Source organism: Mus musculus, chromosome 5 (assembly GCF_000001635.26).
Source record: "Mus musculus strain C57BL/6J chromosome 5, GRCm38.p6 C57BL/6J".
NCBI lineage: Eukaryota > Metazoa > Chordata > Mammalia > Rodentia > Muridae > Mus > Mus musculus.
The window spans coordinates 76,380,194-76,405,866 of record NC_000071.6 but is presented as its reverse complement, the minus strand read 5'-3'; positions in this window follow the sequence as shown (position 1 = coordinate 76,405,866).

The following is a 25,673-nucleotide window of genomic DNA, read 5'->3' as shown; positions in this document are numbered from 1 at the left end:
TGGTGCCCTCTTCTGCCCTGTAGGATATTATGTATACATAATAAATAAATAAATAAATAGATCTTTTAAAAAAAGACAAGGAAATAAACTAGCAATCTAGAAACAAGTGCTAAGGGGGAATGAGAGTAAATCTGTACAAGGTGCTTTCTATCTTGAAGCAAATGAGTGGTCAATTGGTGGCTAGATTTCTCTGGTCATTTTTCATAGTACAACTTCTTATACCAAGGCCCAGCCTGTCTCTCACCATGTCAGGGTTTGAGGAAGACCCTTGCCCCAGCACTAGGTTAGGTGCTTTAGCATTTTCTCTTCTCGTAAGTCCAATGACTTAAATATGTTGGTAGGAAATTTACTGAACTCGTAGAAACAAATGGGTGACTATAGACTCTCCGAGAGATGGGAGCGGTGTGTCGAAGACGGTGCCATCGCCAACATTAACAACGGAGGACACGGTTCCTGGCTTTAAGGAGACCGAAAGCTTTTAGGAAATTGGAATGTGATCTCAAGACAATAAAATATCACATTTAGCGGAATTAAATCAAAGCCAATGAAGAAATAACTGATGCAAATACAAGTTAATTCTGAAAGTGTTGGCTCAAGGCATCGATAGTTAACAGTTAAGTTGCTTAGTGAAGATAAAGCCACTAGCTTCAGAGTGAGGCTACAATCTATAGACAGTTGGGAATTTTCAACGACAAAGATATTGTGGCACTTTTGTTTAAAATTCTCCTCTCCCCGGGTTTTCTTTCAGGGCTGGGACAGCCATTACCTCTGAGTAGAAAATCTCCTACTTCATCATATCTACATGTACATATCTGTAGCATTAACTTTCTGAGCTGAAATTCTGGCAGAGAGGTACAGCCCATGATTATAGGCATCCTTTAGTATTTTTTGGTGACTGGTTCTAGGATCCTTGAAGATACCCAAATCTGTGGATACACAAGCCCTCTGAATAAGAGTGTTTACACTAACCTACAGCCCTCCTCCAAACTGCCCCTATCTTCCAAGTCATCTCAAGATTACAAATGAAACAGGAATGTGATGTGAATGGGTGCTGTGCCCTGTTTCAAGGGAATGATAATGTCAATACAGAAGATAACACACTTGAACTCTTAAGTTTCTTTGGCACTCACCTTCCTTGATGATGAAGGCAGATCCTTCCACACTCACTACTCTTCCATCATGAGGAATCATGGGTAAACCTAAGCGAGTAAGCATATCTCAGTTCTTGGCCCGGATCTGCCAAGTTATATTTATTTTTAGTAATTATATAAAATAATGTACAATAATAAAAATCAAGAAAACTAAAAATGGGCTTCCATAAAGGCAAGAGAAATGAAAAATGAGCACTCCATTAGTTATCCTCCTATATTTCCATCTCACAGGTGCTCTGTATTTTATCTAATGACTGGATCATAGCATGAATACGTTTCAAATGAAATCTGTAACAGAGCATATTCATCAAGTATCCACAGTTTCTCCCAAGACTCCCACCTGTGTTACGGAAACAGCCACACTCCTCACAAAGAAATAACAGGTCTAGGTAAAGATCCACACTGGACTGGATGCTTCATTAGTCTTGAAAATATTGAGGATCATTCTTCAAGGGGGGGCTGAGTAGTGAGTACCTTTGGTCTTGTCTTACCAAGAGAATTCTCAATTCCTGTATCCATGCCTGTGGTTCTGTTCAGTCATAAACAGTCTTAGGAGTCAGGAAGATTACAGGATGAGAAAGCCACCCCTTCCCTGTGAGATAATCTAGAGAAGACCCAGAGAAGACAAACAACAAGACTGTCAATGCTCTTTCTTGATTATATTTCATGTATAGCTACAATCCCTTGTTAGGCAGCTTTTTGTTGCTGGATCTGGGCCAAAAACAAAACAAAACAAAACAAAAACAAAAATGAACAAAGGAAAAAAAAACAGAAAAACACAAGTAAGACCTAGTTCAGTAAGGAATATAATTTTTAATTTCCATTGGCAAAGTGACTCCTTAATTATAGAGTCTCTGTGAAGGGCAAATTGTTTCCAGATAACACATGTGTGTTTTAGAAATGCAACCACGTGTGTATTAGTTATCCCACAGGCATATGGAGTAGCCTGGCATGATTCTTGAAAGAACTTTACATTTCCTGTGCTGAGGGTCCACCCCTAGGCCTCTAGGCCGATGCCATATTTAAATGCTTTTAATAAAAACTTACCAGGGCAAATGCTTAGTAACTGTGGACAGAGATCTAGATTTGCCATCCTCCCTCCCTCCCTCCCTCCCTCCCTCCCTCCCTCCCTCCCTCCCTCCCTCCCTCCTTCCCTCCCTCCCTCCCTCCTTCTCTCCTTTTCTTCCCATTTTCCTTCCCTTCCTTCCTTTAACAAGGCCTTGCTATATATATCTTGAACTTGCAAGCACTGCCTTGCCTGCTTTGGTGCCATTTCTGAATATCTTAAAACATTGATCTTCGGGCTGGTGAGATGGCTCAGCGGGTAAGAGCACCCGACTGCTCTTCCAAAGGTCTGAAGTTCAAATCCCATCAACCACATGGTGGCTCACAACCATCCGTAATGAGATCTGACACCCTCTTCTGGAGGGTCTGAGGACAGCTACAGTGTACTTACATGTAATAAATAAATAAATCTTAAAAAAAGAAAAAAACAAACAACAACAACAACAAAAAAAACATTGATCTTCTGTATCTAAACGCTGCATCCTTCTTACTAATGGTGTTCCCACAGCCACTATTAAGATTGATTTAAGCCAGATGTTGAGGCATACACTTGTAATCCTAGCATTGAGGAGGCAAATGTAAACTGATCTGAGCTCAATGCCAGCCTGGTCTATATAGCTCCAGATCAACCAGGGCTAGATAGTGGATTTCTGTTCTAGAAATATTAGGTACTTCTTTTAATTTATTGACCCCCTTATATGTTTATTGACCACATCTGCAGTGCTTCTGCTTTCTGATTATGTCAGATTTGTTGGGTCCAAAGTATTTCCATATTATTATGAAAGCCAAGAGTAGTTGTGGTGGAGATGGATAAAATCGGGCTTTTGCAGGTTAGCCGAGTGCTATACCAATTGACTACAGTTCTGGGCCCAAAGTCAACTTTTAATGATCCTTTCTCTGAGTATTCAAAATGTACTAGAGATTTTCCTGGGTACTTGGACTATCAGTAAAGCAATATACATCAGGTTTAACTGACCTAAGAGCATCTTACTTGATTGAATTAATGAAAATTATAAGCAATTAAAAGTTTGTATTACTTTAGCATAAAAATCACTTAATTAATATATCGTTTATTAGTTCTCATTAAGCCTTTGTTAATTAAGTCAGATGAGAAAGTTAAATTAAAAAGATAAATGATTTCCTAAAGGGAATAAAATTGTGATTTCAAGCATCTTCGACATTGCTTTGCTTGGAAGCGCACCATTGCACAGTTGAGCAGGGACCTGGAGCAGGAGGATGAAGGATGCTTATACAGGTGGAGCCTTACGACCGCTTTAGAGGATTACTTCCAGGCATGGCTCCTCTGTTCCTCTTTCTTCTATTCCAGTAGAAATAGCTACTCAGGTTCTTGATTGAGAATTTGACACACTCAGACAGCTAATGTTTATAGATTATCTCTAGTATGTAGGACAATTTATTTGGCAGGGAGATGAGTATTTATCTGAACAAAAATAAGCTTCTTTGAGAATTTGATGGAATCTGCAGACTTCATCCAATAGAACAATAACTACTTGGTTACACATTTATCACCACCCCAGACTTATTCTTGCTCACACTCAGAAATCATGTAGACCTCTCTCCCTGAGCTCCACCCATTAAGGCCCTTTGTTTTGTGGACCCCGTACTCTACTGAAGCCATTCAAGCTAGGAAGACTGTCCTTGGGCTTGTCATCTGACCTCTCTGGGTCCATGCCTTTGTTGAAGGAGAGTATAGATGAAAGCCTTCTATTTCTGTAAGTGTGCCAGTCTGTGATGGATGGCTACAGATGATCCTGTCTGCTTGTATAATCTCTTTCTGTCACCTACATTTGTTCAGGTGGTGGTGCCAGGAGTAAGAAATACTGGCACGAAATATTAGAGGAATTATCTAGAATGTAGAAATTACACCAGCGTCTTAATAAGAAAGGAATGTGGCAATCTAGGTGACAAAATGGTCCCAGAGAGTACATGGTGACTGTGAAGGTCGGGGTTTAGTTCAGCGTCTCTTAACCTCCTGTCCACAACTCTTTCTACCATGCTGTAGTGTCCGTGGAGAGTTATCCTTCACTAATGCCCACACCTGGGTTATAGTAGATTAATGATTCTATTTTGAAGTGCTGCCAAATATCAATTATTGTCTTAGCAAATGGAGAGATTTGCCTCTAACTAGAGGTATCACTAATGAAAATGTTTATATACTGGGTTCCTTGGTATAAAGACAATTATACAACAAGGTAGATCAAGGAGCCAGCAAGTGCTTCTCACCTGTAGCAATGATCTTGGTGTTATGAGTTGGACTGTCTTCCAAAATTCATAGTCCAATCCTGCAGAATGTGATTGTAAGATCTTAAAAGAACAACCTACTTAGGGATAGAGCCTCTCTCAGTGGAATGGACCCTTCTACATCAGTCAACAATCAAGCAAATACCCACAGATCAGTCTGGTCAAGGCACTCCCTCAATTGAGACTCCTTTGTCAGGTTACATTAGGCTGTGCCATATTGACATCATGGCTCAAAGACATGAAAAATATCAGTTTCCACAGTATATGTCATTATACCTCCTTCCTTTTGTCTTAAAAAGGGTATAAAGGCTGTTTTTGTGTGTCCAGCTGTGAGGCATTTTCTCAATTAGTAATGGGGGGTGGGCATTGTGGGTGATGCCATCCCTAGCTGGCAGTCCCGGGTTCTATAAGAAAGCAAGCTGAGCAAGCCAGGGGCAGCAAGCCAGTAAGTAACATCCCTCCATAGCTTCTGCATCAATTCCTATCTCCAGGTTCCTACCCTGTATGACTTCCAGGCCTGACTTCCTTTGGTGATGAACAGCAATGTGGAAAGTGTAAGCTGAATAAACCCTTTCCTCCACAACTTGCTTCTTGGCCATGATGTTTTGTGCAGGAACACAAACCCTGACTAGGACAAAGGGTTGTGGGATTTTCAAAAGCAGCTGTCAGTGAGGTTTGGAGAGATTCACACATGCACATTGGTGGGGGAATCTAAAACGAGGCTGAGTGCTTGGAACACAATCTGCCAGTTCCTCAAAAACGTCGAATGTAGAATTATCATGTGACTGAGATATTCCACGCAGATATGCTCCATGAGAATAGAAATATGTGTTTATAAAAATAACTTGCACATGATTATATGTTATTATTCATATCTTGCATTCTTATTCACAATGGCAAAATATTATGGATACAACCCAGACGTGTATCAACTGGTGAATAGTTAGATAAGATGTGATATGTATCACACACTGGAATTTTCAGCTGCAGAAAGGGAGTAAGGTGTGATAAGTTGCCATAAAAGGATAAACCTAAAACACAGTGTGCTAAGTGAAAGAAGCCAGCCACGAAGGGGGATTATGGTATGCAGTCATCCGTATGGGATGTATAGATTAGACAAATCAATAGAGAAAAGAAGGAGATCATTGGTTGGTCATGAATAGGGAATTGAATGTTGTAGGAGGTCATAGCTAAAAGACACAGATGGCATCTCGGGCTGATGGGGTTATCCTTTTAGCTGAAGTTAATGTCTACATAGCAATATGAATATAGCAACAACCGCATACTTGACCACTTTAAAGGAGTCGGTTTTACACTATGATAATTATGTTTTAATTTTTAAAACTTTCCGGAAGAGAAAATACTTGTTTAAAAGAATGGTGTGGTGGTGTGAATAAGAATGGTCCCCAAAGGCTCACAGATTTGAATGCTTGGTCACCAGGGAGTGGCACTATTTGAAAAAGATTAGGCCTTGTTGGAGAAAGTATGTCATTGGGATGGACTTTGAGGTTTAAAAAGCCACAGTGTGGCTCTCTCTTCCTGCTGCCTGCAGATCTGGATGTAGAACTCTCAGCTGTTTCTCCTGCACCATGTCTGCCTGTACAAGGTCATGCTTCCTGCTGTGACAACAGTGGACTGATTAAACCTCTGAAACTCTAAGCCAGCCCTAATTAAATGCTTTCCTTTATAAGAGCCCTGTGCTCATGGTGTCCCCTCACAGCAGTAGAACACTGCCTAAGACAAACAGCAAGTTCCCGGTTTTGATAGTGCACACAGAAACTGTGCAAGATACTCACTGTGTTTACCTGTATTTAGAGGGACTTCCAGCAGAAGAAGAACTGAGCACATGGGAGACTTGTGAGAAAATGAGATTTCTTTCAAAAACATAAAATTTAATATTTAATGTGATTTGTAGCTTTAATATTTTAGATTGAAATTTAAGCCATAGGGGAGTATTGTGTTATTAAAATTTTAGAATAGAAGGTATGTATCCTGTATTTGGGGATTCTCTTATGTGGTAACAAAGAGTAAATGCAGATCTCACCTTCTATGCAACGTTCTAACACTGGGCTTCATGTCTAGCCTCTCCATCCTTTCTCACCGTTTTTTAAATCAAATTCTTGCTAACTTGACTAGAGCCTCATCTCAGCTTCCTCCAGAGCTGAGGTTATGGTTGTGTCTCACCGCACTGGTTACATTAGAATATTATCACAGTTAGTTTGGTCTCCTACATATGAGAAATTGAGTACACATATGTACTTTTTGTTTTAAGAATATTTGATTAATTTATAAGTTGTAATTAGTGTTAATTTCTTTTATGACCTATAGTGCTTGATTTACATCCTGAAGAAGACTTTCTTAGAAATGCAGGAGTTTTCTAACACTGGCTCTACTTCTCTCTTTCTTTCTTTCTTTCTTTCTTTCTTTCTTTCTTTCTTTCTTTCTCCCCTTACATTGAAGAGAAACAAGTCTATGTCATACATATCTAAATATGCATATATATATATATATATATATATATATATATATGTGTGTGTGTGTGTGTGTGTGAATATGTGTATACATAGACATGTAAACACCCATATATGCAGACAGATAAGTAAAGCAAAATACTTTCACATAATATTCATAAAATTTTTAGGGTTACTCAGAGAAACGGGAGATATATATGTTTGTATATGCACAGATATACACATAGATATTATCTCATAGTAATTATGAATATTTTAACACTTTAGGATTATCACTTAAAAAATACAATGTGTTCCTATTTGCATGAAACATCATACATGTTTTACCCAAGTAGCAATTCTGTCTGGTCTGGGAGCCAAATGAAACCAAATCTTCAGCTTACAGTCTATGTCTCCATCTGAAAACTTGTTGGCAAGCTCCTGGTTCTGAGCATCTCACCCTGTTTGTCTCCACATCCGTCATGTGACAGCTGAATGGCTGAGTTCCAGTGCAGGCAGTTGGATTTCAACCTGTGAGGCTAGCAATTACCTAAGTCCACGGCGCGGTGATGGAGGCCCTCGCTAGGATATCCCACTGTGACTGGGCCAAGTATGTACTGAACTCCACTTCCACTTAAGCCAGACTTTCGGGTACTTCTGGCCTTTCCTGCACCATGCAAACAATGAAAAGTAACGAGGGAAAGTCATCAGAGAGAGAGAGAGAGGTTGGTTAATGAAAGGCTCACTTTTGCAATGCTTATGATATATATATTTAGTGATATCTAAGTTTTAGGGTGTAATACATTTGGTGCATGTATGCATCCTCTATGTATCTTAGAGAGCCAATGAGATGGTTCAGCAGGTAAAAGTGCTTGCCACCAAATCTGAAGAGCAGAGTTTAATCCCCACGACCCATGTGGTAGAAAAAGAAAACCAACTTCCACAAGTTGTCCTCTGATTTCCATATGTGTGCTGAGGTGTGCACATGTCTCCCACCAAACAAACAAGTGAAAATCTAACATGTAATTTTCAGGTGTGCGTATCCTATATGTGTGTGTATGTGCAGTTGGGGGAGTTTGTGTGTTCATGTATACAAAGGCCAGACTACCATGGTTTTGTGCAGATAGAGTCTTGAAGAGCCTAGAACTAACAATTTAGCGAGATTAATTGGCCAGTGAGCTCCAGAGAGGCTCCTGTTCTCACGTCCACAGTACTCCTTATTACAGATGCTCAACACCATGCTGAGGATACAAACTCAGGCCATAAGGCTCACGTCACAAGCACAGTACTGGCTGGGTCATCAGATCAGCCCCCAAACACGTAACGCATGACACTTATGACCTAGATAATTTTTTGGAAAGTTATATGTGTGTGAGTAAATATTTTAAATATGTGGGAGTCAATTTATAAACAGTATCTATAATACTCTGTTACTCAGTAAGTCTTACCATTAGAAATAACTAAATGTCAGAATGGGATACAGCTCATTGTTGGCGTGTTTGGGCAGCATGTGCAAGGCCCTGGTTTCGATTCCCCCTCTCAAATGTAAAACAACACAAAACAAGACGGTGTCATGTAAAGATATGATATAAAAAGATCACATTTACTGAGTGGGTGTTTTTTTATAAGCAGTGCGAGAGTACATGTCCTAGAATTTAACCCACTGAAATATGTACCCTTCTTTTTCATAGTATGATAATGAAGGCTGTGCCTCTTTAAATGCCCCACTGGGCTCATGCCCTTACTGACACAAACAGTATTTGAGTTAAAGCTGTGAGTCTCAATATTAAATAATTCCACCACATTTCACATTACTTTTATTTATTTACTTTTACTGTCTTTTGGGAGTGTGTACTGTATGTGTCTATATGTGTATACATGTGCAATTGCGTGTGGAGGCCAGAGGTTAGCATCTCCTACTATTGCTCTTACCTTAACTTTTGAGATGGTGTCTCTCGCTGGTCCCTGATTGGCTACCTGTCTCTCACTGGTTGCTGATCGGCTACCCAGGTGGGCCATGGAGTTCCAGGGATGCCTCTGTCTTGATCGCCCCATGTCGCACACGACCTGCCCCAGCTTTTATGGAAGCGTCAGGCATCTGAACTCCCACCATGTTTGCACAGTAGATACTTTCCTGACTGAACCACCCCCCCAGCCCTTGAGTATCTTTAGAAGAAAATTGTTCAGCAACTACTTTAGTAAAGGCAAACAAAATAACCAGTCAAAAATCTTCCAAATATAACTATATTTCCTGATTTAAAAATATTCCCAGTACCCACAGTTGCATATTGTGACAGCCCTGTGACTCTACCATAAGCAAGGCATACTCTTGGTGCTAGAAGATACCAAGGGGGCAAACGATCCTCTTGGGGGAACTCATTTCGTTTGTGGATGAAAATCCCTTCAAAACAGGCAGAGTGATTTGTGTAGGTGTATTTAAAATGGTTTCATCATATCACCATAAACTTACTGGCGAATGTCCTGAGCAGTGTGGTCAGTCCATTCTAAGTATTCTAAGTGTGATTGGATGGATCAAAACACAAATTTGGAATTCCAAGGAATGAACATGTGGATAGCAAAATCAGATTAATGGCCATTTTTAAACCGATAAACATAATATATCTGATTTGCACATCCTAACTGTATGATAATGTTTACATGTGACTCACTCTAGTCCATTTAAATAAGTAATGTTATTTATGCAAATCACTGAGGACATCAACTGGCCCAAAGAAAATATGTTAGCATGTTAATGTAACCACTTCCTTCTATAAATTTAATAAAGACACTAGTTAGGAATCATTATATCCAAAGCTATGCTGGACTGTCTGAGAAAATATATCTGTTTAATTTAAATATAAATGTAGCTCATGATTTTAAAGTCTGGAGAGTTAACTTCCATTCTAACAAAATATACATTTGGGTTTCAATCCTGTGAGAAGCAAGAAGAATACTCCCTAAAAGATTATAACATCCTCTTTACCTTGAGGAGTTTATAGCTTTTTGTCATAATTTCTGAATAAAACTGTGTGAGAAGCAGTCTTTTGCTGTTACTAAACTTGGAGGCCGTCACTCAGTGAGACAGAGTGGAAGCTGAACTCTTATTGAGTGGGTGGAGCTTTGGGCCAGCAGTGAATGGAAGTCTTCCTTCCAGGAAAAATGTTTAATTCAACTTGAGCCTTAGGAAACTTGCCTAAGACAAACAAGGGCTTGACAGGTCTATCACCTCCTAGGATCGGGGAAACTGAATGAGAAGTCAAGATCCAAAGTCCCATGTCAGGTGGGACTCAGGTCTGAGAAGAGCTGGGACTGGTAATATGGTCTCGATGAATCTCATCTTCAGAGACCTTGGAAAGCTTTGCTCTTTCAAATTCACTAAATTTCTATTTATTTTTGCCCCTTTTTGCATTCCTTCAGATGAAACCTAAGTACCCTGTGTGTCAGGTAAGTTATGCACACAGTACTAAACACTGAGTACTACACACTGAGTACTATACACTGAGTATTATACACTGGGTACTACACACTGAGTACTACACACTGAGTACTATACACTGAGTACTATACACTGAGTATTATACACTGGGTACTACACACTGAGTACTACACACTGAGTACTATACACTTTCTCCAGACCTTAGTTTTTAAGACAGGACTGCATTTTCAGCCCACACTGGCCTCAGACTCACAACTGCCCTGTCTCCATCTCTGAGTGCTGGATAGTACAAGAAACTGCTTAAACAAATATAGAGAACAAAATAAAATTAAGTTTTTCAGTATACACACACACACACATATATATATATAGAGAGAGAGGCTGATTCTCTCTCTCAGAAGTCATTAATAATTGCCTGCAGCTCTTCAACTAGGGATGGGTCTTGTAAGATATTCCCCAGCTGGCTCTGCCATTGTTCAAGTCTTTTTAGGCAGCCATACTGTTGAGGTTTTCTGGGTTGAAGATTCCCTGTCTTGTATAGAAGACATGATCTCACAGTAGAAATCCTGGCCCTCTGGCTTTTACAGTCTTCTTGGTGCCCACAAAGTGAATCAGAACTTCCTGAGCACAGCAAAATGTTGCCTCTGCTCCATCTCCAGTTGCGTCTCTGTGTTTCAGCCAACTCTAACTACACACTGTTGCTTTCCAATACCATGCCATCCATGCTTAAGTTTAACTGTCTTGCCCTGCTTAGGACACACTTCTTTGTCTCAGACTCACGTGTACATTACCAAGACTTAACCCAAGCGTCCCTTATTCGTGATGAGCACCCTACATCTTTGTCACTGTGGCAAGAGGGTAACTGTGTGTCCATTTCCCTCTGGGTATCCATGCCCTCTTCTTTCTGAGTGCTGCAATCAGAAGCATTTCAGCACAGCGCCCACCATCTCTTCCTGCATTGGTTTCTATTCCTCTTGGCTGTCTCTCCTCCGCTGTGGGCTCCTCAGGAGCAGAGTACAGGTTAGCTGTGAACTATTTTAAGTCATGGCTGGGCTGATGCTCCATAAATATATATTGAAGTAAATGTTGAATAGATCTATGGGTAAGTGGATGGTTGTGAGGAGGGGAGGGGAGGGGATGGCTGACTCGGCCTGGCTGGTTATCTAGAGTTCTACTCAATTAAATGTGACAGTGCGGTGTAAACATCATGAGATGATCTCACAGCATCTCGCAAGCTAAGACTCAAACCCAGATCTTCCAACTCAGCACTGGTTCCTGCCTGCAATATGCTACCTAAATTCAAGACGCTGGATCTGGGGACATAGCTCACTGGCAGAGCCATCACCTAGAGCATGCAAGATGCTCAGTTCAATATCTACTGCAAAATATAATATGTAAGTAAAATAATAATAAAGCTAAAATGGCAAATTTTAAAACATTGCATAACAGGTCAGTAATACAGTTTGTTCAGGTTATTAAGCTGGGTCTTTTTAATTGGGAGAGACAAAGAATCTCTTCCTTCAGTACATTTAATTACCTTTTGCTTGCTTAGGGCCCTTTCCTGTCTCATAATGAAAGGGTTCATTAAATTTTAGTTGCAGCTGTCCTTGGTTTTATTAGTAAAATGTTAATATAGGTATCGTCCAAACCCAAGCTAATACAAAAATTTGCTTCATTTTGAGTTTATTTCATGAAAATTTTCTCTCCCCACTTCCTCTATGCTGCCTTCTTAGTGGTAACGGAAATGTCAGGACGCTGGATTCAGAGATCCTGGCCAGATGTTGCCTTCTTCATAGCATCCTTTTCTAGTTTTCTATAGCCCACTCCAGGGAGCACCCTTGGTAGGCGCTTCCATTACCCTATCTACAAATCGAAAGTAATTGTATCTGCTTCCCAGCAATGCTTGAACACCACATGAGAATCCACCCTATGAGGTTCAGCACGCAGTAGATATGATAAACGTGTCAGGTCTTCCTTCTGTGAATTCAACTCATTACAAAATGGACCTTTGAGTTCGTCGGTGCAATTAGATCAGCTCAAAGCACAAATCTTGTCTTGCAAAGCATCCTGGGATTTCTTTCCCCAATAGATGAGATCACACTCATCCTTCCCACAGCTGCCTCCATTCTAAGGAATTCCTGACTGCTCCTTACTCCCCCCCACACCCCCCACCCCCAGGCACGTGCAGGGATAAAATGCCTCGCAATGATGTTTAGTGGGTTGTCATGTTTACAGACTTCAAATGGAAAAAGACCCTCTCTTAGGGTTTCAGGTTGTCACCACGGAAATGAGGAAGTTGATTACGGAAAAGTCGCGTCCCCTCAGCATACTCTCACCGTGCTCCACGTCTGCGGGTGAGGGTCCGACAGAGAATGAGAACTAAACCTCATTTTGCCTCACTTTGTGCTGAGATCAGAATGCCTCCTTTCCCGGCGCTCTCTGGGTACAGGAGACTTCCGACTTGATTATGTAGTCTTCCCAGAGCCTGCTATTAGAGTCTAATATAGGTAACATTTCATCTTTAGTTGCACATATGCAATTAAAAAAGACATCTACATTTTTGCGTGTGCTTCTAGAGACTAGACAACTATCAATTTTGAAGTCAAGGGCGTCTGTGCTATTTTATACAGAAGAGGGAGTCTCATAAGTGCAGCAACAAAGGGAACCCATACCAGAGGTCTGGGAAGCATTGTGCTCCCTATTCGATCCTCACAGTGGCCCTGGTGACCCCCTGAGTCAAGCATTGCAAAACTCATTTTACAAGTTTGACAGAGACAACAAGACAACTGGGCTCCACAAAAGTTAGTGTTTGGCCAGAACGCTCTTACACTCTAAACGGCAAAACAAGGATCCAGTTCCAACTTTACTTTTTCTTTCTGTTCCCTCTCCTCCTTTCCGCTTCCTTCCCCCTCCTCTCCTCTCCCTTCCCCTCCCCCTCTCTTCCATTCCCTTCCTTCCTCTCTTGCCCACCCTCTTCTCCTCCCCTTCTGTCCCTTCCCATCTTTTCTATGCACATGCTAAGCAAGCACTCTACCGTTGTGCTATGTCTCCAGGCCCCAACCCCCCACTTATAGTGATATCAACATTTTGCCATAAAAATTCAAACACACAACTATGGATTCAGGTAAGCTGGACTGAGGCCCGAAAACTTAAATTTGAACCAAGCATCTCACAAGTGCAGGTACACTATGACAATACAACAAATTCAGACACATGAACCTGTCCACATAAAGTGAGGACATTTTATGTGGAAGAGATGATAATTATAAAATTTCTCTTTTGGCAGAGCTTATATTTGCTCGTAATAAATAGTTTAAAAATAGAATTTAAGGGCTAAAGAGACCACAATATTTTAATTAATAACTAGACATAGCAGGCTTACTAAGTTGTTTCATAATCTCATGCCCAAGGTATTAGAACAACTCTGTCCCCCTCCCCCAACCAACATTTGATACAGGAACATTAGGGGCATGTGGTTATAATCTCAGCCTTCCCCTGCTGAGGCAGGAGGATCACTATAAATTCAAAACCAGCCTAGTTTACAAAGTGTGTTGTAGTCTACTCAGGGCTGTATAGTAAGGACCTGGTATGTGTGTGTGAGAGAGAGAGAGAGAGAGAAATATGAATATATTGTGTATGAAGTAAAAGACTCATTAATACTGAAAATTAATAAAATGGGAATAAATTCAGACTATTTTCCCTCTGCCCCCCAAGTAAGAACTTCTTTGCCCTGTGTGTTCCTGCTAACACCTGACTGTCTTACCAAAAAGTAAGCATTAACTTTTGCAATTGGAATAACTTTCTTAAGCTTAATAAAAATAGATCCCCCTGCTTGGGTATGGTAAATGATATTTTACTTAGTGACCTGGCCAGTGTACGTGTGTGTGTGTGTGTGTGTGTATGAGAGAAAGAGAGAGTGAGAGAGAGAGAGAGATCACACTTTACATGGTTGTTAGAGTAACAGTTTCTATTTCGATTTTATTTTACTTCTGAAGAACCAAGTGTAGTTCTATTACAAAAATCCACATTTTATTTTAAAACATTTTTATTTTACTTATTTTTGTGTATATGCCTTGTACACAAATGAGTGTGGAGATCAGAAAACAACTTGTGGGTTGGTTCTCTCTCTCCACCATGTGGATTTGAAGGACTGAACCCAAATCATCAGACTTGGCAGCAAGCACCTTTATTCACTGAACCGTATTGTCGGCCCCAAATCAACACTTCTGATTTGACTTTTTGGCCTGGTCTTTACTTGATAACAAGTTACCTTTGTTGCTTAGTGATTTAGGTTCTCTTAGAATTTTAGGACTTGGCAGAAAGAGTGGACACACCACGTCATCTTCCTGTCTGTCTGCTAATACCGTGTCTGTTTTCCCTTGGGGGGGGGGGGTCTCTGAGTCATTCTTACAAAAGCCATCTGTTATGTCCAATATGAGAAAGTGATTAGTCCTAAGTTCACAGTTATGTCCCTGGCCCACACACACATATCTATAACACAAAAGTGTGCAGAATAGTTCAGAAATGCAGAGCTGAAAGAACGGAAGAGAAAGTTCTGGATTAAAGCATTGTGTCCCAGAGATGAACAATTAAGAGACCCACAGTCCGTGTCACCTAAGTAACATATATGTAAACTGTGTATGGTCTGACCCATTTGGCTTCACAATTTCTGAAAGAAACTCATCTTGGTTCTTCCACAGAATCTCTTAATACATCAGCAAGGAGAACACTGGAACCCAAGGACCAGAGTCATTCAGTCGCTGCCTGGGTTCCCAGATTGGGACCAGCCAGTAGTACTCTTTCTACAGAGTCCATGCATGTTGATAGCTTAGAGCCTTTTGTGGCTCGGGGAAGATTGACCTCTTCAGCTCTGCCCTGCAGTGCGTTTTCCTTATGCATTAAATGACTCTGTATTCTTTCTTCTAGATCAGAGAAGGATCAAGCAGCATTTTTATATCCCAGATCCAGGAGAGCTCTTAGAGATGCTCAGAGCTTATCCTGCTGAGGAGGCCACTTGGAAGCACCTGGCCGGGCATCGAGCATGGGTGAACACACAAGGAGATGGCTGTTGCTAAATTCTTGAGGCCTCCTCCACAGAGATCAGGGCGCAGCCTTGATTTAATGTAACTTTCTAAAACTGTGCCCCCCTACCCCCCAACTGTTTGCTCAAACCTCTATCCCATCATCTCATCTCATTAAGAACACAGATGAAATCTGACGGTTATTATGTTGCTTTTCTTTGAGTGACAGGTTCAAGGTTTAGTTGTTAACATGGTATCACATCATATCAGAAAACTTTCTCAATAGATTTGTTAGTAATAAAGTAAGCTATAAAAGTTATGGCTGAAAGGATTTCCATAAAAACTACTATAGCGTTTTTATAGCATACAAATGGGTTTTGAAAATGACTATCTGTAAATTATGCGGCTTTCTATTTTTAAGTCTTCCTTCTCTCCCTATTTCTGCATTTTCATGATTCTTTTCATAACAGATAAGTTCTTTTTAAATGTCTAATTGAATTTTAATTCTACATAAAATTGTGCACACTGAAAGCTCTTTGCCTGAAATTTAATACATATCCTCTGTTTTACCTGGCAATTGCATACAAATGGAGCCCCCCTTTGTGGAGACTACAAATCCCATCAGCACCTGGGGCTGTATTGGTTTGGCTATGGTACACACAGCAGAAAATATTCAGCTGAGCTTAGTCAGCACACAACATCCCAAGAGAAGTTAAGTAGCTACTGCTAGTGGCATTTTTTTAAAAGTACAAATGGACACATAAGAGAGAGCCCAGATGAGCTTTCCCTCTCTGCCTGAGACATTGTTGCCAATACTGTTCACACGGTGAGACATTGTTGTCAATATTGTTCACACGGTTTCCATGGTGTGGAGAAGCAGAGAGACTGAGTTGGTGCTCTGTTTCTCCTTTTCACTCAGTCTGGGACACCAGCTCACTGGCCAATCACCTTAAAGACAGTCCTTTCCTCTTTAGTTAAACCTTTTAGGAATATCCTTATAGATTTGTCCAGAGATGCATTTCCACGGTAATTCCAAATCGGGCTGACAATGAGTATGAACCCTCCCTGTCTTGGGCAGATCCTTACTCTGCGAATATGAGGTAACCCCACATTTCATTCTTCAATAGCTGTATTCTGAGAGTGAAACAACAGGATTCTCTTAAGTTCTTATTGCACTCTATTGGTTTAAACAAACAAAGGTAGGGCCAGCGCATAGGCTCAGCAGATAAAGGCTCCTGCCGCCCAGTCTGAAGACCTAATCCCAACCCTCAGGCACACGTGATAGGAGAAAAACAACTCCTGCAAGTTATCCTCTGACCAACACATGCTCTGAGGTACAGGTACATCAACACACGCACATACACACACACGCACATACACACACACACACTATATAAATAAAATAAACAATAAGAATCCATGTAAAAGAAGAACAAATGCAAACTGTAAAGGAATTACAAATACAGATTGCTTTCAAGTTAGTTTTTTTTTTTTTTTTTAAGGAAAATTCTGGAACTTAGTCTCAGCATAACTTTTCAAACAAGTGGGAAAATTTGTTCATGTCCTTTCTGTCTGCTCCAAAATCTTATTCCGTTGTTTCTAAATCCAACTGTATCTTCAGTCTATCTCTTATGCTCTGCTTTGAGAAATAGTCATAGCCAGGATTTTTAGAACAATAATATGTAAACAATTCTTCCTGTGCACAAAGTTCTTGATAAAGTATAGGATTGCAATCAATATATGTGTTCTATGATGTAGGTACGAAGGCAATATGGACAGAGAGAGAGCAGTGACTGCCAATGTGGACTTTAACCCAAATGACCCAAGGTCAGAAGCTATAAACCCTGATACTATCTATAAACAACTTCTCATTGGTCATCTCTAGGCAGGATGTTACAAAGTACATAATAGCAGAAATGTATTTAATAATAGATTGAATCTTTCTCAAGCAACTCTGAACAGGTCAGCCATAAAACAATCAAAACCAATAAGAAATTACAAATACGGCAAATGGTTCATTTTGTCCCCTTTTAAGCACAGAATCAATTCTGATTCATTTCTTTGTGATCATCCTGTTCTTTCATGGTTCTTTTTCCCTCTGCCCTGACCTAAAGACTTACAAGCTTGACATCATTCTTTCATCACAGGTAGAAAGCTTGATCATTAAAGTTGCAAGTTGAGAAGCTATTGATGTTAAATAAAAAGTTTTGATGACAACGCCCCAGAGGGATTTGGACGTTTTATCGTCTTGGCCTTACATATTTGAACACTTGGGAAGAATTCAGCGCAAGGCACCCCTGACAGGCTTGTGTATTTAGAGGATCCTAAGACCTCACCAAGGTGTTTTCTCCTTTCAGGTCTCACGGTTGTTTTTCACAAGATAGTGATTCAACTCTCCCTGCCCTGGTCTCTGGATGTTAAAGTGATAGCTTCTCTAAGCTAAATCCAATATTCAGTGAAATTAGAGATGCCTGTGGATTGCTAAGGAAGCATGGTCCAGACTGTGGCATAGCCTCACCATTTCTTACTTTTTTTGTTTTATGAAATTAAGTGGATTTCCTTTATTTAATTGCCAGTTCTTAGGATATAGAGGTCCCTTTTCTATAACTGGAAAGCCTGGCTCTGTGTGCAATACCTAGCAATTTGCAAATACTCACTAAAGAGCCTGGTGTAGTCTAGTCTTCCTACCTAACGAAGAAACGTGTTCAACTATGGGCCTCTGAGATGGTTCTTCATATCTTCTGCTTACATCTTTCCAGGTCCTGTACAGTCCCCCCCCCCCTTCTTCCCATCCTTTCTACAGTGGATCTATTGAATTCTTACTTCAGGCCTTGCTCTGAGTATTGAGAGTTAAAAATCATTCTCTTCCCTTGCTCAATGGATTAATAAGAATTATCTAGAATTGTCAAATTTACAGAAGCAGAATACATAGAATATAGCTGTCAAGGTCTGGGAACAGGGGCGTGTTATTGTTAAACGGACACAGGATGTCAAGGCAAATGGAGAGTCATTCTGTAGATGAATAATGGTGGTGTTCCCACAGCATGTCATTGAAGTCACTTAAACGTGGCTGCAATGGTAACTTTCATTATATATAGTACATGTATGCAACATGTATCTCCAACAGAAAGGCAGAGGACTGAGTCTATAAGAGGTAACGTGGAGCACCATGGGACATTGAGCACCACGTGACACGGAGCACCCCAGGTAGAGTCAAAATGCAAATTAGCCCCTTCCTTGTGGGCAGGAGTCTTTCCCAGTGGATGGAAAAACAGAGCTTCGGGGTGAGCGAGGGGATTGATGGAGAGAAGAGCGAACACCAGGCACAAGATGGGCACTCTGAAGAGCTGGATAGGAATCTTCGGCACACCAGGGATTCACCGCAAAGCTGTTCGGTAACTGTAGAAAGGAAGTAATGCGACCAATGTGTGTCCCATTTATCATTTGTGTGTGTGTGTGTGTGTGTGTGTGTGTGTGATTGTGTCTGTGTGTTCGACTGTCCTTTCTTCTATTGGTTTCTCTCATCAGTCTCTAGTCTATCTTCCTTCTGGAAGTGCATGGAAACAAATGTCTTCCTTCTTCACTGGGGCTCTTCAAATTCACACTCTTATACCCTGGCTGAACTGTCAATCTCCCTGGTAAATCTGGCTCCTGCCGTTAATGGAACTAGTGGCTCCTGATTACAGTCCCCCAGAGTAATGTAGGAACCTCAGAATAGTGTATGATCTAGATATTGTACTGGAACCCCAAGGGCACTGACTGGCTCACATTGAATTTGTTGTCAACTAAAATTTCTTGCCCTCAGCTTTCCCACGTGTAATATCAATAAATCAGAAGGCCTTTCTCATATCTATTTTTGCTCCACTGATTTTTGTTTTGTTTTGTTTAAATGTAAGTTTAGCAAGAAAAACAACAACAACAACAAAATACCCTTTGTTTCAGCTGTGCCACTGACCCATCAAACAACCTCTTCAAGAAGAAACTGACCCACCGGGAGCCACCTGCTTCTTCTGCTGTAAGTGCCCACGATCATCTCAGAGGGATCTGTATTGGACGCTCCTGTTCCCTGACAACTCAAGCATTTCTATATTGGCAGCTCATCTCAACAGTACTTTCCTTACCTCCATACTTTATTATTTCTCTGTTCAGTTCATTGTGCTACAACTGAGTCCCCCACCGTGCCCCACAAACAATGAGATGATCAATAATCAGTGTCCCTAGGATGATGTCTTAACATCTAGTCCAGAAAATGGCCTTAGGTTGACTTCAGCTTGTTTTTTTTCATTACAATGAAAATGAATATTAATTGGTCTGCAGGAGTCAGTTCCTGTCCTTAACCAATTAGCTAATTGCAAAGAAATGACCTTGCAATCCCGGCTTCAGAAGAACGCAGTATGCTGGACCGATGCCATAGCAGAAGAACATCAGTGACATACTAATAATTCCACGGAAGGCGCCGGTAGCTAGATGTCATTTCTCAGGAAGTTCATGCAGTGTAGGGTTAACCCAAAGCACAGGAGAGCGCATCTGGAACGCCATCATAATCGGAGGCAACCAGGTGGGCTGCATGCACTGTGGGGTGGGTTCTGGAAGCTCTGAGACGGCTGGAGCTTTTCCTTAGTTGGTGATTGAAGACTTACGGGATGAGCATCGATGCCAGGTTTCAAGACGTTGGTTCACTGCTTGATGAAGAAGCGTGGAGAGCAGAATTGGATAAAGAAGTTCATTCCAGGTATTTCTGCCTTTGGAGGCATTTCCTACGTTTCTAGGATTTTCTAAAAGAGGACACATGAGAGATAATAAATAAATAAATAAATAAATAAATAAATAAATAAATAAATAAATCTTCTTCTGAGGCAATCAATAGCCACTAAAAATGACGAATAACTCCTTAACCCAGACACAGAGTGTAAACTTGAAATACGAGGCCAACACAATCACCTTTCATCTCCACGCTACAGACAGCTCCCAGCTCCTGTAGAACGTGATGCTTTACTTGGGCACTATACGTAGGCTTTTAGGTATAGAGAAACTTTAACATTGAAAGACTATTGCCATACTTTATCTTAAAAGCTTAATAAATTAATACCATTACAACACAAAGGATCAGCTAAAGGCCCTTGTCCCCAAGCCTGACCACATAGATTTGATCACTGGAGTCCAAATGATGGAAGGAGAGAACTCACTCCCTCAAGATCTCCCATGTATACACATGTTCCCCTGTAATTAAATAAGTATAAAAAATTTGTTAAAACCTTAGAGTATCTACCTAAGAAGATTGGAGATATAAAATAGAGTCATTTTTCACTAGTTTTACTAAAATAATACAACTAAGGAGGAAGAGGAAGAAGAGGAAAAAGGGGCTAATTTGCATTTTGACTACCTGGGGTGCTCCGTGTCAGGTGACACTTGGTGTCACATGGTGCTCAATGGCCCATGATGCTCCATGTTACCTCTTACAGACTCTCTTCTCTTTTGCCTCCTCTTCTCCCTCCTCCTCCTCCTCTTCCTCTTCCTACTTCTCTTCCTCCTCCTCTTCCTCTTCTCCCTCCTCCTCCTCTCCCTCCTCCTCCTCTCCCTCCTTCTCTTCTTCCTCCTCCTCCTCCTCTTCCTCCGCTTCTTCCTCCTCCTCCTCTTCCTCCTTCTCCTTCTTTGCCTTCTTCTTCATTTCTTTGTGTGCACACATGTCTACCCAGGATGTGTGAGGATCCGATGTTTGGAGGGTTAGACCACGTGATAGCCTAGCCATATAATTAATTAAGACAGGGTCTCTCACTCAAACCCATTGGCAAGCTTGCTTTGGGGATCCCTATGGGTCTTCCTGCCTTCAGAGGCTGTGACTAGAGATGGCCACCACTGCTCATCTGATATCGACATAAGTCTGAAGTGACCAAACTCTAGTCCCCATGCTTTCCTTGCAAGCACTTTAGCTGCTGGGCCATCTGTCTCCCCAGTCTGGCTTTGGGATGATCTAAAGGCTCAAAACTATCTTCAAGGGCTGGAGAAGACTCAGGAGTTAAAAGACTTGAGAGGGATCAGATCCCAACATCCATTTAAAAACAGAATGACCCACATAAGATAAACTCAACTCCAAGCAAGGTGGAGACAGGAGGATTGCTGGGGTTTGCTGGCTAGCACTGCAGCGAAGGGAAAGAAGGCTCAGGTTCACCAAGAGATCCTTCTGGCATACACCACATTCAAATAAATATTTTTTTAAAGCAGTCATCTTCAGAAGAATCTTTTTTTTTCTTTTTCTTAGTAAATATTTCTTTGTTTAATGGTTGGTGGCTCTAGGTCAAATTGAACCCAGCAAACTTTTTCACTCAATACATACATACATACATACATACATACATACATACATACATACATTCTACCCTAGTCTAAAATGGAGAGGAATCTGAAAGCAGGCAAGTGGGACCCACATGTGCCTGCAGTCTCTCAGAGCATATGCTCACAGAATAAGGTACAAACCGAGGTAACTGCATGGGTGGGTAAATGCTCACACTGTGTGCCAGTCCCCCTCTTTCCCGTTAACACCATCTTCGTTGAACCGGGTCTCAACTCTATCTCCTCTCCACACCCACAGCCTGAATCAGTCTTGAATACTCACAGTACCCAAGCTCCCACTCATGTCTCCTCCGCCCAGCTTCCTGCATGGCATTAGAGCTATCCTTCTAAAACAGCTCTTACTTTGACAGCTGCCCACTTGAAATTTTCAATGGCTTCTCTTCATCCCTTCCAAATAGCATCCTACTGTCTTTGAAGAGCAAACCGGCCCCTTTGCCTTGCATGAGTGGGTCTCTGCAGCCCTGCCTCTATTCTCCCAGACAGATTGTTCACAGTTGTATAGCAGCACAACCCGGCCACATTTTAAACCTCCTCTCTTTCTCTCCTGCCTGAAATTCTTGTCACTGCCCCTCACACCCTGAGCTCTCCTCCACTGTAAAGCAAGAATAACCACTCCTGCTTTGCATGCGTGCTTTATGTGATGCTAAACATTTATGATAGCCTATAACTTACCACTCGGTTCTATCTGCTTCTCTTTATTAGCCTAAGGGATGAATGGCTTTCTGGGATGAAAATGCCAAGATAAAACTGAAATATAAGGAAAGGGATTGAGTCAACAGAGAAGGCTGAGGTAGCTATCCAGACATGCCTCATTTAGACCTCAGTGAACTAAAGTGTAGGCTGGAGTCTTCCTAGTCCTTTCAACTAATCAAAACAATTTCTTCCCTTCTGGCTGACAGTGGCTTTATGTTGCTCTCAGTTTTCACTTTGTATTATTTTAACAAAAAGGAAGACATGCGCTAATTTATTACATTTAACTAATTACTTTAAGGATATGTTTATTTTGTGTGTGTGTGTGTGTGTGTGTGTGTGTGTGTGTGTGTGTGTGCACTCACCATGGTGTAGCATGGGGAGGTTTGAGCACAGCCTGTGGCTTAGCTCCATGTGGGTTCTGGGGTTTTACTAAGCTCAGGTTTTCTGTCTTGGTGTCAAGTGCTCTTACCTTTTGAGCCACAAAGGAGAAAACTGTAAGAACCCCAAGTTAATACTGTCAGCACAAAGAATTTGACATTCAGAAAGTTGAAGAATTTATTATTTTCCCTGTGAAGACCACATGATGAAAAGAATATTTCATAAAACGTTACACTGTGAAGAGAGAGAGAAAAAGAAAAGACTGCTTCTACTCTGCATCGTTTCTTTTTGTTGTTGTTGTTGTTGTTTTTGTTTTTTGAGACAGGGTTTCTCTGTGTAGCCCTGGCTGTCCTGGAACTCACTTTGTAGACCAGGCTGGCCTCGAACTCAGAAATCTTCCTGCCTCTGCCTCACGAGTGCTGGGATCAAAGGTGTGCACCACCACTGCCCGGCTTTTGCAATGTTTCTTGCTGATAAGATGGAGCTCCTACAGGGTAGACAGGTTAGCGTTTGCTGTCATGGCAAAGGAAAGGAGAGATTCTCAAGGGACCTTGCCTGCTCTGACTCGGACACTATCCACACTCCCGGGGCCGCTCTGCAATGTCTCAGTCCACCAAGTTCAAAGTCCGTGGCATTTTCACCTTTCTGAAGGAAAGTCTGAATGATGTAATGGGCAAGATGGTGACACCCCCCCCCCAGGAAAATCAGGTCCTGACTCCAATTCTGATGCTAGAAAGTTGGGTTGTTTGTTTGTTTGTTTGTTTTAGTGTAGATGGTGATATCTAAGAAATATTTTAGAAGTTGATTTGCAAGACATCTGTTCTTTACACATCTTAACACCATGTCCCCATTCTGAGCCCTTCTTTGCCTAAGTCAGATGGAGATCCACCCTGTTCTCCAGGAGAGGACAATCCTATGATTTGTGTGCCTCCGCGGGTCCTGGATGCTGTGATAAGAGCAAACTTCACTGCAGAGTCATATGTTAGTCAGTGCAAACAAATAGGTGGCAATGGTCCCATCGTTGATATAGAACTGAAATTCCTTCAGTCTAGTGACGTGGTAGCTGTGGTAAAGTGTAACATATTACTCATGCATTAGTGGGATGGTTTTGTAAATACATCCACTGCCTGCCTGTCGTGTTAAAGCATTGCACAGTTGCATATAGTATGCAATACCTGACAATAACAGATAAAACAATACTGCTTTGTATATTCACTATATCATACCTTGTATTATTTTAGAGTGAACGCCATCTACTTGCTAGAAAAAGAAAAAATAAAAGAAAGTTATTGTCACAGGCTATGTGTGTGCGTGTGTGTGTGTGTGTGTGTGTATGTGTGTGTGCCACCACAGGAGTGGCCTGCTAATTCTCATTCCCCAAATTGCAATCTTGTAAGTTTGTCTTGTGTCTAGATTAATCTTGGGTTGTTTATTCTTCCCAGCCAGGAGAGCACAGGCTGCCCCATACTACAGTCATCTACCCCAGGTCTCTGCAGAAGGGTATACAATTCTGGTCACTGTGGCAAAATTACCTAAATGATGCATCTCTCAACACATGACTCCAGGGTTAATCAAGTCATCTGTGTGCCACGGACTGTATGGCTTCAATAAACATGCCATTCATTAAGTGCGTCTCGGGGAAACTCCCAAAGTTAGATGTGTTCGCTCAATCGGTTGGTTTGTCCAGGTCATTTTTTCTTAAGGTCATAAGGATGCTTACTGTGATTTTCAAGGACAATATTTATCTATGGGTATAAGTTCTTTTTCCAGCAAGACTGGATGTTACAGTTAATCCCATTTCACAGATTACAGTTTAGGAACAGAGTGTCTTGGTCATCCTCTCTCTGGAGGCTGGCTCTTCAGAGTCTAGCTGGCCCACTTTGTATGTAAACCTTGGCAAAGTTTTCCTTGGCATATGTTTTACACGTGTGCTGCTAATGTGGGTGCTGCCATCCAGTTTGAAGGTGCAGGGGCCAACTGGGTGGGGGTTGGGTGTGGGTGTGGAATCACGGGAGGGGTGGGGGTGGAGGGATATCTCAGTGAGCTAATTGTCCCATCCACACGAGTAGAGTGTGATGCTTCAATGAGGACATTGGTTTTCTGTAGTCAGGGGGCGGGTGCTTCTCCCCCGGACAATTTTCCATGATGGATTCTGCTGACGGCAGTTGTTCTTAGCTGCGCTTCTGTATTTTTGCATAGACCACCTCTGACATCGCAATGATTCTTTTAGGAAATATTAAGGAGGAGGACTGTGGTTCAGTGATAAAGCAGTCTCTTTATCACGCACAAGACCCCAAGTTTGCTCCCTACCACCAAAGAGAAGAAAAGAGACGAGGGAGATTAATATCGTTGAAATAAATGCCCCCTCAATTTGGTCCCGAACTCTTTAAAGGCCTCTTGTAAAAATCTGACTACATTTTATACACGTGTTGATATTGTTTTTAAGTCAAATCTGTTCTTCCTCACTTTCCCTACCTGTTTTGTGCTCAGATATCGCTTGCTGGGGAAGGCTAAATAAGCCTACTCTGTGCAAGGGGTTATTTTTAAAGCTTGCATCTTCCTTACCGTAGCACTAACTGCCAGGGAAATCAAACGCATAATACAGAAGTATCCCCGCGAGTTCCCATCCAGGCCCTGGCTCCTTGTGTTTTCCCCTTATGTTGGTTTGTTCTCCATAAAAGTCCCTCACGATGACCCAGAAGAGGTCTTGAGACAGTAAGCACAGTCATGTCAAATGGCCACTCAGGTTTTTTAATATAATTTTTTTTCTTTGGGGTGTATCTTTCCAACCTCATCTGCTGGCTCCCTTATTAACTAGATCTGTCAATGTCATTCTGTTTACTCAGCTAACTCCAAGGCTACAGGC